The sequence below is a fragment of the Neovison vison genome, chromosome 10 (assembly GCF_020171115.1).
Source record: "Neovison vison isolate M4711 chromosome 10, ASM_NN_V1, whole genome shotgun sequence".
Classification (NCBI taxonomy): domain Eukaryota; kingdom Metazoa; phylum Chordata; class Mammalia; order Carnivora; family Mustelidae; genus Neogale; species Neogale vison.
The window spans coordinates 43,532,933-43,543,738 of NC_058100.1; positions in this window are offsets into that span (position 1 = coordinate 43,532,933).

Genomic DNA, 10,806 nt, shown 5'->3' on the forward strand with positions numbered 1-10,806 from the left:
AGTGGGCAGTTTCCCTACTTGGCTATCAGTTGTCCTCACTTCTGTCGTGTTTATTTCTCTCCAGGGGCTGTCCTGGCTACCCCGAAAGAAGGTGGTGTGATCCCAAATGGCAGAGGGGGCCTTGGCTTCCCGGAGAACCCAAAGACTCAGAGGTCAAGGCAGGGGCACTACAGAAGCGTTCAGGATTGCCCACTGAGGCAGTAAACCCTGAACACCATGGTTGTCAGTGTAACCCCCCGACAAGCTTCTTCCTACTCTCCTGGCTGCTCAGCTTCTTCTCGTCCTGCTCTCCTGTCTAGCCTCATTAACTGTCTGCTCCAGGTCCACCTTCTGAAGTCACTGTCTCTGCCTTGTCCCGGAAGGGGAGCACAGCCTGTCGGAGCTGCGGCAGCTGGGGGTGAAGGCAGGTGCACATGGCCCCCCTGGGGGGAGACCACCCACCGCACTGCGTGCAGCTGTTTCCTCCCTGGCGGGGACAGATGTGATCTCCCAGTGGCCACTCAGGTTCGTGTGTGTTCTGTTCAGTCCCGTTGGAAAGTTCAGGAATGTGATGTGATGGATTTTTCCAGGTTCAATGGGGAATTAAACAGATGTCTCTATTTCTGGATGTTTGAGTGAATTCCTGTCTAGGTTGCCTAAGCCAAAGGTCATTCATGTTGAATCCAAAGCCCGGTATTGAACTTTGTCCACTGTCAGGAGAGGGCCTGAGCCCACAAGCAAAGGAGGGGAAAAGGACAGGACAGTAAAAACTCGCCATCTGAGAAACTCCCTGTGAATCATTATTTTGAGCTCTGTAACACAAACACAAAACACAACCTCCTACAAACTGAACCCATTGTAAAGCCTTGTGCTGGGGATGAGGAGAGTGGGAGGAAGGCCTTTGCTTCACAGCCCTTCTGGTGGACAAAGATCAACCAGGGAGGGAAAAATTGTCCTAAAAGACACAGTATTCGTGAAGTAAAACATAGCATAGTCAGTAGGTCAGCGTGAAGAGACTGTGACTGAAATGAGTCTAGGAAAGAAATGAGTTTGTTTAAAGATGGGTTTATTCATTCAGTCATTCTCTTCACTAATACAGAGCACAAACCATGGGCCATCTGTGGTGACGGGGACTGGGGACACAAAGACAAAGAGGACACAGACCCTGTCCCCACAGCTAGATGCAGGAGACCAGCCACCTGGCCAATGAAGCAGGAAGGTGTCATCAGAGCTATTACAGACATCAGTACAAGGTTCAGGTGTTTCCAAAGAGGTAGGGAGTCTGTGGGTAGAGCCAAGAAGAGGCTTTCCAGAAAGGGTAGCAAGGGTGAAAGCACCAGCGTGCGGGGAGCAAGCACAGGATCTGAAGGGCTGGGGTAGCCCCTGGGGCCTCAGAAGTCCAAGTTCCCAAAGCATCTGTTTCCCCAAATATGCCGTTCAAACCCAGAAAGCGACAGCTTTATGAAAGGTGCATGTTCTGGGGACGATGTTATGACGGGAGCTCCTACCTGTATGAGCCAGGGCGACTGCAGCTGGGCGGCCCCCGGCCCTCATGAGGGAAGCTGGTTATCAGACAGATGACACCCCATTGGTGCAGAAACCACCTGGAACCAGAGAGCAAACTGTCCCGCCCAACCTCCTTTGAGGAAGTGTGACTCCAATACCGCCACTCTGGGGCAGACCGAAAGGAGCTGGGAGATCCCCGTGGATGAACCCAAGTTGGAAGCCTGGATCCTTCATTAACTGGACAAAATAGTTGTACCAGTCAACGACTTCTTGGTTGCAAGTGATAGACCTTCAAGCCAGCATAAGTGAAGAAAAGGGCTAATGTGACATAAAGATATAGGGCTGTCCCTTCATCTTAAAGGGCAAGAAGGCATCCAGGTCCCAGGAAGGAACAGGACCAGGGAAATGGGTGACTGTCCCCAGGAATCGTGTGATGCACTCTCCCTCTTTCTTTTTGGGCACCTGATTTCCCTGTCTGTCTGTCTGTCTGTCTATCCTGCTCTCTGTCTCACCATAATAGAAGATGACCACCCACGGTGTCCTTGTTTCTATGTTACAGCTCCCAGTTCTTGGAAAGCCTGCATCTCTTTGCACACAGTTCCAGATGCCTGGGGGAGGGTTCAGACTCGGAGGAGGACAGGAGAGCAGAGTTCATGGTAAACACACAGGTGCTGAGGAAACACAGGGTTCATGGGAGTTAGGCAAGCACCCCAAAGGAGGCTAGCCACGACTCCTCATATCCTTGGGCTCCAATCCCTGGAAATTATAGTCATTGCTTTACCTGGTTATCAGACTGATTTGATGAGTTAATATATGTGAAGCAACTACCATATAGTAGGTCCTTAGTAAATGGAGGTGGTTTTAATTACGTTAGTTGATAAGGATAGAATGTGACCTATTTTTAGGGAAGCCTAACCCAAGAGTCAGGCATGCAGCCTTCTGTCCTCCACCAGAGCGGATCACATGAATGTAAAGATATGGGGAGAGGCCTCTCTTCCTTGGCCTCCCCCCCATACCCAGTCTCTCTTATTTCTCACCTCTTAGTGACAAATTAAAGTTCCCCCCACCCCAAGCTGTCTTTGCTGTTACAAATCAATCATTTACATTTGGGGATTTGGGGTCCCTGCCACCCCCCACAGGTACTCATCTGTAACGACTCTATTTAGGAATGTTAAATCTATGTGGTTTTTATGTCTTTCCTCTTTATTAAACTTCAAGTCTGTGGTCCAAGAGACCACGTCTTCATGCCCTGGACATTGCCATGCATCCAGGGCTCACTTGGTGCTTTGTTGACTTATCAAGTTTTCATAGCAAGTGCAACATCAATATTATAGACTCGTTAGAGGAATGTCAAGAACTCCTTCATTTGGGGCCATTGCCTTCAGCCAGGATAAGGCTGTAGTTTCCTAAATAAATAAATGGTCATGTGTTTTATTTCCTCTCCCATGTAAGCTGACTTGTCATACAGCCTGGAATTTGGAAGGGAATTGGTAGGGATTCTAGGTCAGACAGCTCCTCAAGGCAGGAGGAGCTCTGAGACATGGCCTCTGGTCTGTGCTTGAACAGGCAACTTATTGCCTTCCTAGGAAGCTCATTCCAGCTTTATTCTTTTACAACCTAGAAAGTTCTTTGCATGAATAATCTCACATCTGCCTTTGTGTCACTTCCATTTAATGTTCCTGCTTCTGTAGGACCAGAACTAATGCCTCTTCCCATGGCGACTCTCCTGCATCTGGAGTGAGGGCCCAGTTCACTGTATCATGACCCCACTAAGCCTCTTCTTTTCAACCCAAGTATCCTTAAATCCTTCTCCAAAAGAAACAGTTTATAGACCTTTGGCTTCCCTTTCACATCTTGATGTATTGCTTCCCTTTGTGAATCTTTCTTAGAATTCAGAATCCAGCACTGCATGTAACACTCCAGTGTGGTTTGATTGCTGAGGAGAGTGGGATTAGGATCTAGCTGCTACGATTTTACTAAGGCTGTGTATATTTAAGCTAGTGCCTTCCTTTCTTTTTCTTTCTTTCTCTCTCTTTCTTTCTTTCATTCCTTCCTTCTTTCCTTCCATCATTCCTTCCTTTCCTCTTTTCTCCTCCTCCTCCTCCTCCGTCTTCTCTTGACTGAACTACCACAATTTTGGCTCATATTAGTTGTTTTTTTTTAAGATTTTATTTATTTGATTGAGAGAGATCACAAGTAGGCAGAGAGGCAGGCAGAGAGAGAGAGAGAGAGGGAAGCAGGCTCCCCGCCGAGCAGAAAGCCCGACTTGGGACTCGATCCCAGGACCCTGAGATCACCACCCGAGCCAAAGGCAGTGGCTTAACCCACTGAGCCACCCAGGCGCCTGGCTCATATTAGTTTTTAAATCTCCATCTATTTTTTTCAATTTATGGAAATTACTCTTTTTAATAAATGTAGCATACATTATTATGGAAAATCCAGGGAGAAAAAAGCAAAACATGAAAGGATAAATAAGAAAATAATCATCATATGTTAACCCTTCCTCTTAAAGATAATAAATATTGTTTACATTTTGGTATGTACTCTTCCAGCCATCATTTTCTGTGCATAAACACACAAGTATATGCATACTTTGATAAACATGGGGTTAAACCTCTATGGTAGGGTAAAGATGGCTGCTAATTCCTGTGGCTCCTCTCATTGATGGGTAGTATCTTGGGGTCTGGGCTGGGCCTGAGTCTGGTTTTAACCCATAGAATGTATTTGGGGTAGTGGCTGGGTAACTGCCAAGGCAGGCCTTAGGAGATCTCAGCTTCTGCCTTTATCTCTTGGAAGATTCTCCTTGGAGCCCAACCACCACGTGCAGAAGCCTAACCAGCCACACGGAGAGGATCCACTGTGGCCTGTGACTGAAAACACCACAGAGCTCCCAGATGGTAGCCAGTATCAGCTATGAACTATGTGAATGCAGTCCTTTTGGACCTTTCAATGAGCCTAGAGCCTCAGTCAGTACCAAGTAACGCACAACGATCCACCAAGCAAGGCGTAATAAATTCTCATTTGAAACTGCTAAGTTTGGGGGTAGTTTTTTACAGCAACAATAGATAAACGATTACACATGATGACAACAGATGTTTCTACAGCATTTTCTAGACAAGGTTATTAATCCTTTATACATGTTTACCCACATAATCCTCACAATAATCCTATGAGGCAGGTACTGAATTATATACTACCATTCCCATTTTACAGATGAGGAAACTGAGACACAGGGAAGTAAGAAGCTTGCTCGGGGCCGCAGGGTGAGTAAGCGATAAGGCTGAGATTTGAGCCCATGAAGTCCGTTAGGTTCCAGAGCCTGTGCTCTAATCCATCATACCTCACTGCCTCTCTGATGTTTTCTCTCATTTTAGATATTATAAGCAACTTGCAATATCAATAATTATCAGTCTACAAAATCATACTTAAGGGCCACATGTTGGAATCTGTTGAAATCTCAATGCGATCACCCATCAAAGTATTAACAAACTCTTGCAGTTGCAGGACTCTCTTAATTGGATATATATCCTCCCAAAGTCTTCAAGTCGATAGAATTTGTTGAATAGATCAGAGTTCGGCAGTGAGCCGCCTTGGACCCAGCTGAGATCCCCTTCCAGAAGCATCATTTAACAATATTCTTTAAGTATAGATTATTCACCAATGTTTCATTGTCTCAGCTGCTGGTTCCCAAGCGCAGGCTGGGAGATGTGCCACATAAAATCACGTGGGCACTTGTTGAAATGCAGATTCTCAGGCCTTGCCCCAGACCCTCCAGTAAGAGACTCTCTGAAAACGGGGCCCGGGAATCTGCATTCTAATAGCAGCACATGATTCTGAGGGCAGCTAGATTTGGGAGCCATTGAGCCTAACCTCCCTTCCTCCTTCTTATCAATATGAAATCCCATCCCAAATCCCATGTACACTGTAGGAACACTCTGCTTATCACTGTGATGGATGTCCTGGCCCTGCTCCTAGCCAGTTATATGATTTCATCTCTAGACTTTTTTCACCTGTAAAATGAGGAGGTTAGATTAATTATTTAGAGGGTGCTGTGTGGGCCCACACATCCCTTCTTCAAGCCTGAGTCACTCGTTCCCTCAGCTCTTGGGAGTGCTGGCTGCTGACAGTTCACAGCTAATCCAAGGTCACATCTCCAGTAGTGTACCTGCATCTGATGACTGGCTGATGAGGAAATACGAAGACCAAGCCCTCTCGTCTCTAGCCTCCAGGGTGAGCCGGCCTCTGGAGTGGACCTGAGATTTGTGCTGTGTCTCCCTCTTAGTTCAGTTCCTCCCTCTGCCTGTTTCAGCTCCCATCACTTGCCCAATCTCCATCTCACTCTATTTCTTAAGGAGCTGATTACTACAGTGACCTTTTGCTCTTGATTTGGATTGATTTGATAGCACAGATTCTTCCCTCATTACCTTTCCAAACATCCTGGGCTCTCTGTTCAAGAGCGCTCTCCCCTTCATCCTCCTCCCATTTATTCTCCATTCATTGAACAGACTTTTATTGTACTCCTACTGTGTGCCAGACCCTGAGCTCGGCCTGGATATTCAGAGACTTGGCCATGTCTCCAATGGTACCAGGAGAGCAAGCACTTAGGAACTGAATGGCTCTTCTGTCTCTTTCTCATTTGTGAACAGTGCCGTTTTCCTAGACTGTGGGTCTAACTCATCTTCTCACTCTGAACATGACCCAGTGGGCCTTTTTATTCCCTGCTCATGGTTGGCAATCTCCCCCCACCTTTGTAGGGGCTTTGACCTTTCTGACACCATTCTTAGGGGTTTGTGTCTCTCTGTATTCCCTTCTTAGCCTTTTGGGTCCTCCTTGAGCTCTGGCGAGGGCCAATATAAATGTTTTGTTCATTTAACACACGCATGTCTGTTTCATGGTTGTTGGGTTTGCGGTAGTGGATAAATCTGAGGGGGAAGAAGCTTGAGGTCTTTCAGGAGGGTGAGGGCAAAAGTAAGGGATCAGAGTTTAAACTGCCATCCAATAATCCATCTAGGACCTACCGATGTCAGGAAATAAACAGGAATAAATCAGCCACATTTGCTGCTGCCACCGTCTCTTTTATCACTTCCAGCCCTAACTCCCCACTCCTCTTCATGGATTTATAGCTTCTCTGCTTTCTGTTCTGCACCCTTCCCCCTCTATGCTGTCAATCATCTTCATTTTTTCACTTGAATGAGACGGAGTCATAACGCATCTTTTCCAGTGTTCATCACATTTTTTAAAAAAAGATTTTGAAAGTTATTTATTTGTTTGACAACAGAGATCACAAGTAGGCAGAGAGAGAGAGGAGAAGCAGGCTCCCCGCTGAGCAGAAAGCTCTATGTGGGGCCCCATCCTGGGACCCTGGGACCATGACCCAGGCTGAAGGCAGAGGCTTTAACCCACTGAGCCACCCAGGTGCCTGCGTTCATCAGATTTTAAGCTTGTTCTTATACTGTATTACAACATAAAAGGCTTTGTCCAATGGACAAGGACAAGATATCAACAGACATTAAGAAAATAGCTCTTCTTAGCCTTTTACAATCACATCATGTCCAAAGGCTCTTCACTAAAAACCTGTAACAATCTAGGGCACCTGGTTGGCTCAGCTGGTTAAGCATCTGCCTTCAGCACAGGTCACGATCCCAGGCTCCCTGCTAGGTGGAGAGTCTGCTTCTCCCTCTCCCCCTCTTCCCTGCTTGTGCTTTCTCTCCTGCTCTCTCTCTCTCAAATAAGTAAAATCTTTAAAAAAAAAAAGATATAACAATCTAGGATAAGAGCAGAAGGAACCCAAATCCAACATTCTCATTGTATAGATGAGAAAACCAAGAAACAGTGAGGCCAAGCAGCTTTCCAAAGGTGGCACATCAGTATTTGCCAGAGCAGGAAAACAAAAAAGGACTCCACAGATGGTACATTTGGGAAGGCTTTGCCTGTGGGAGGTGCTTGTTTCTGGATACTACCTAAGACTATTACTTTGATTGAATACATACAGAAATGGACCTATCCTTATTAGTCTCTTACCTGCTGCTCCTCCATAGTTAGGGGGTCAAGACCAAGCCCTAGGTACCCTTTTTGATGAGGCCCAGGAACAAAAGAATCTAGGTTCCAGCCCACCTGGTTCCAGCCCTTACAATGACCTTAAAAATGCCATTTAACTACTATATCCTGACCTTTAAAAAGCCATTTAACTACCATATTCTCTCCCAGCCTGGCCTTGTCTGGGGTTTCAAAATCTTTCTGAAAGATGGAGAGCATTCTGCAGCATGGGGAGCTGCTTTTCATCCTGCCGTGCCCTGGAATCCTCCATGGAATTTGAGATGGGGAGTAGGGGGGCTTTGGGGCTGGGACCCAGTGTCTGGGAACTTTTTGAAAAGCTTCAAGAATGATTTTGATGCATCTCCAAGTGCAAAAACCACTGACAAAGTATAAAAGACAAATAGGAGAGTAAAAATAAGTGACATTATTAGCCAAAAAGAAGTCTTAGATTATCTGATTCAGGTGGATAGCTAAAGGACAACCTAAAGAACAATGAAATTGCCTACCTTTGGGCACTGGGTGGCTCAGTCGGTTAAGCGTCTGCCTTCATCTCAGATCATGATCCCAAAGTGCTGGGATTGAGTTCTGCATCTGGCTCCCTACTCCCCCGGGGGTCTGCTTCTCCCTCTGCTCCTCCCCCACCTCTTATGCTCACGATTTCTCTCTCTCTCAAAAATAAATAAAAACTTAAAAAGAAATTGTCTTTTTCAGAGCACCCCAAACCCTAATCTCAGATCCGTTTCCTCCTCCCAGAAAGGATATCTATTGCTACAATGATACTTCTTTTACCTCAAAGTACACATGCGCCCCCCCTCCCCCCACCACACACTATGAATCATCTCAACCCGCCTCCATGCTGAAGTCAGATTCCAAGTAATGCCTCTGAGTAAGCACCCTGGCCCTGGTCTGTTCTTTCAGGTCCAGGAAAACCATCTGATTAAGACCTGGAAAATGGATTCATGGTAGCCCAAATCTCCACAGGGCGATCTATAAACCAGACTGCTAATGCATTCCCTGGGGATATACTGTCAGCATCCTAGTTCCCCTTTGTAAGTAATTGAATGGCTCTGAGCGAACTGTTCAATCACTAGGTCTCTGAGAGGATTGTTATCACCTGATAATCACCCTCACAAAGTATGTCCTTCCTTGTAGCTTGGAATACCAGTGGAGTGTGGTCAGAACCTTGCTGCAGTGGCTATCATGTTAAAGAACATGATCCTGGGAAGAATGAATTTGGGGGAACATTTCATTCAGTCCCTGAGACACAAAGATAGACACTTGTTACTTTTGTCTGCCTGACACTTCTTCTCCCTCTTCTGGGGAGGGAGCTTCCTTCCTTGGGAGAACTCCTTTCTTTCTCCATGTGGTTCTGGGCTGCTATCAGAGTACACTGGCCTGTTTCTCTGGGGCCACAGGTGTAGACCTGTGACCTGGCTTACCCAAAATAACATTGTAGTCACCTGTCTGCAGCAATTGGATAATTGGGGATTATCCAAGGACTGATTTTTAAAAAATAATCAAGGATTTTAAAAAATGAAGCTGGTGGGGAAACTACCTTTCCTTTCTGGTCAAGTTGCTATGTGACTGTGACACCAGAACTGCCTCGGGAAAATGGTGGGAAGGATGAAGCCGCCGTGCAGCAATGAGGCTGTGAGAGAGAGAAAACAAAACAAGGAAAGAGAGGATGTTTTTATGGGGTCTGTTTTGTCTGACTGTCCCAGCATTATCTGGCAACTGTTCTTTTGATTCTTTGAGCTGCCCCAAGATTTCCCCCCGCAAAGCCTCTTTTTTTTACGTAAGTCTATTTGTTTTAGAATCTCTGTCACTTGCAATCCAGAATCCTGATGAACAGAAACACTTGGACATTCCTCTCTACCGTGTACTTTTTCAAAAGTTCAAAAATGTGAGGGTCTGAGAGTCTCAGAACGGAGCGCATTCCCGTGTCTTTGATCAGAGTGTGGAATTGCTGGGTGGTCACCTTGGTTATGCTGGGAATTATGCTTCCCAGCACCCCTTGTCCGTGATGACTCTGGTCAGAGTGGTCTGAAAGGAAGCGGCCAGAGTTATGGAAGACAGCCGTGAAGGAGCCACCATCATGCCCTGACGGCCACTGTTGGCTGGGGCTGGTGAGGTGCCCAGAGATGCAGCCTGTCTCCTGTGAGACATCTGCCACTCTTCCCCGCTCTCTGGGACTGCCAGCCCGCTCTCAGACACTTTGTGGCGAACTCACAGAGACAGTAGCTGCAAAGAGCCAGCCAACATTCTTCCAAAGATTCTTCCCTAGGAGCCCTGGGTGACCCCATTTCACAGCGGGACCTGCCTTATTTTCTGTAAATTCCACTTCGTTGGGCCCCACTGGTGCTTGTTGTGACTTCTGTGATCTTTCAACAACTCCTTCCAGATACTTGCTTCCCCAGCATCTGCCCCATTTGTGAAAGAGCTAATATATTAAATTCCGTATTCTGTAATACTCACAGTAGTTCTGCTTCCAGAGTTTAATTCTGACTCATACAAGTGGTATTGGGTGGACCCAGACACAGAAGCTTCCTGCTTCCTTTCTTTGCTTCATGCCCACACTCAGTCCTTCTACCTCTGTAATTCTCCTCCTGTCTGGTCACTGTATCCCCTTCTTCTTTTCACATCTCCTCCATGGCTTTGTGGGCGGATCCGACCCCATTCCTGCTCACCTTACCATTGTGTTATTTGCTGTCTCAAGCCACATTTCCCTCTGACCTCTGTTTGACTCAGCTTCACACTACTTCCTGCTCTCCATTCTAGTCACAAGACAGCAGACTACCTGGAAGGTTTACACACACTGGCATCCAGCTAAGGCAAATGTCGGGGTGTCCTGCCCAGAGCCTCCCACTCCTGATTTCCACGTAGGAGATGTCGTTAGAAGAGGAAATGGAAGCTTTAATGGGTACTGTGTGGTTTCTATAGTAAATGCCAAACACATATTTATAAAATGAATTAACATATTAAAAACTGTTTGAGTTGAAAATTACCAAGGAGGGGCGCCTGGGTGGCTCAGTGGGTTAAGCCTCTGCCTTCAGCTCAGGTCATGATCTCAGGGTCCTGGGATTGAGCCCCGTATCGGGCTCTCTGCTCGGCAGGGAGCCTGCTTCCTCCTCTCTCTCTGTCTCTGCCTGCTTCTCTGCCTACTTGTGATCTCTCTCTGTCAAATAAATAAATAAAATCTTTAAAAAAAAAAAAAAGAAAAAGAAAATTACCAAGGAATCTTTTAAAAAAATCAACATGGCGTGCCGTTGGCCCATTGAACGCTGC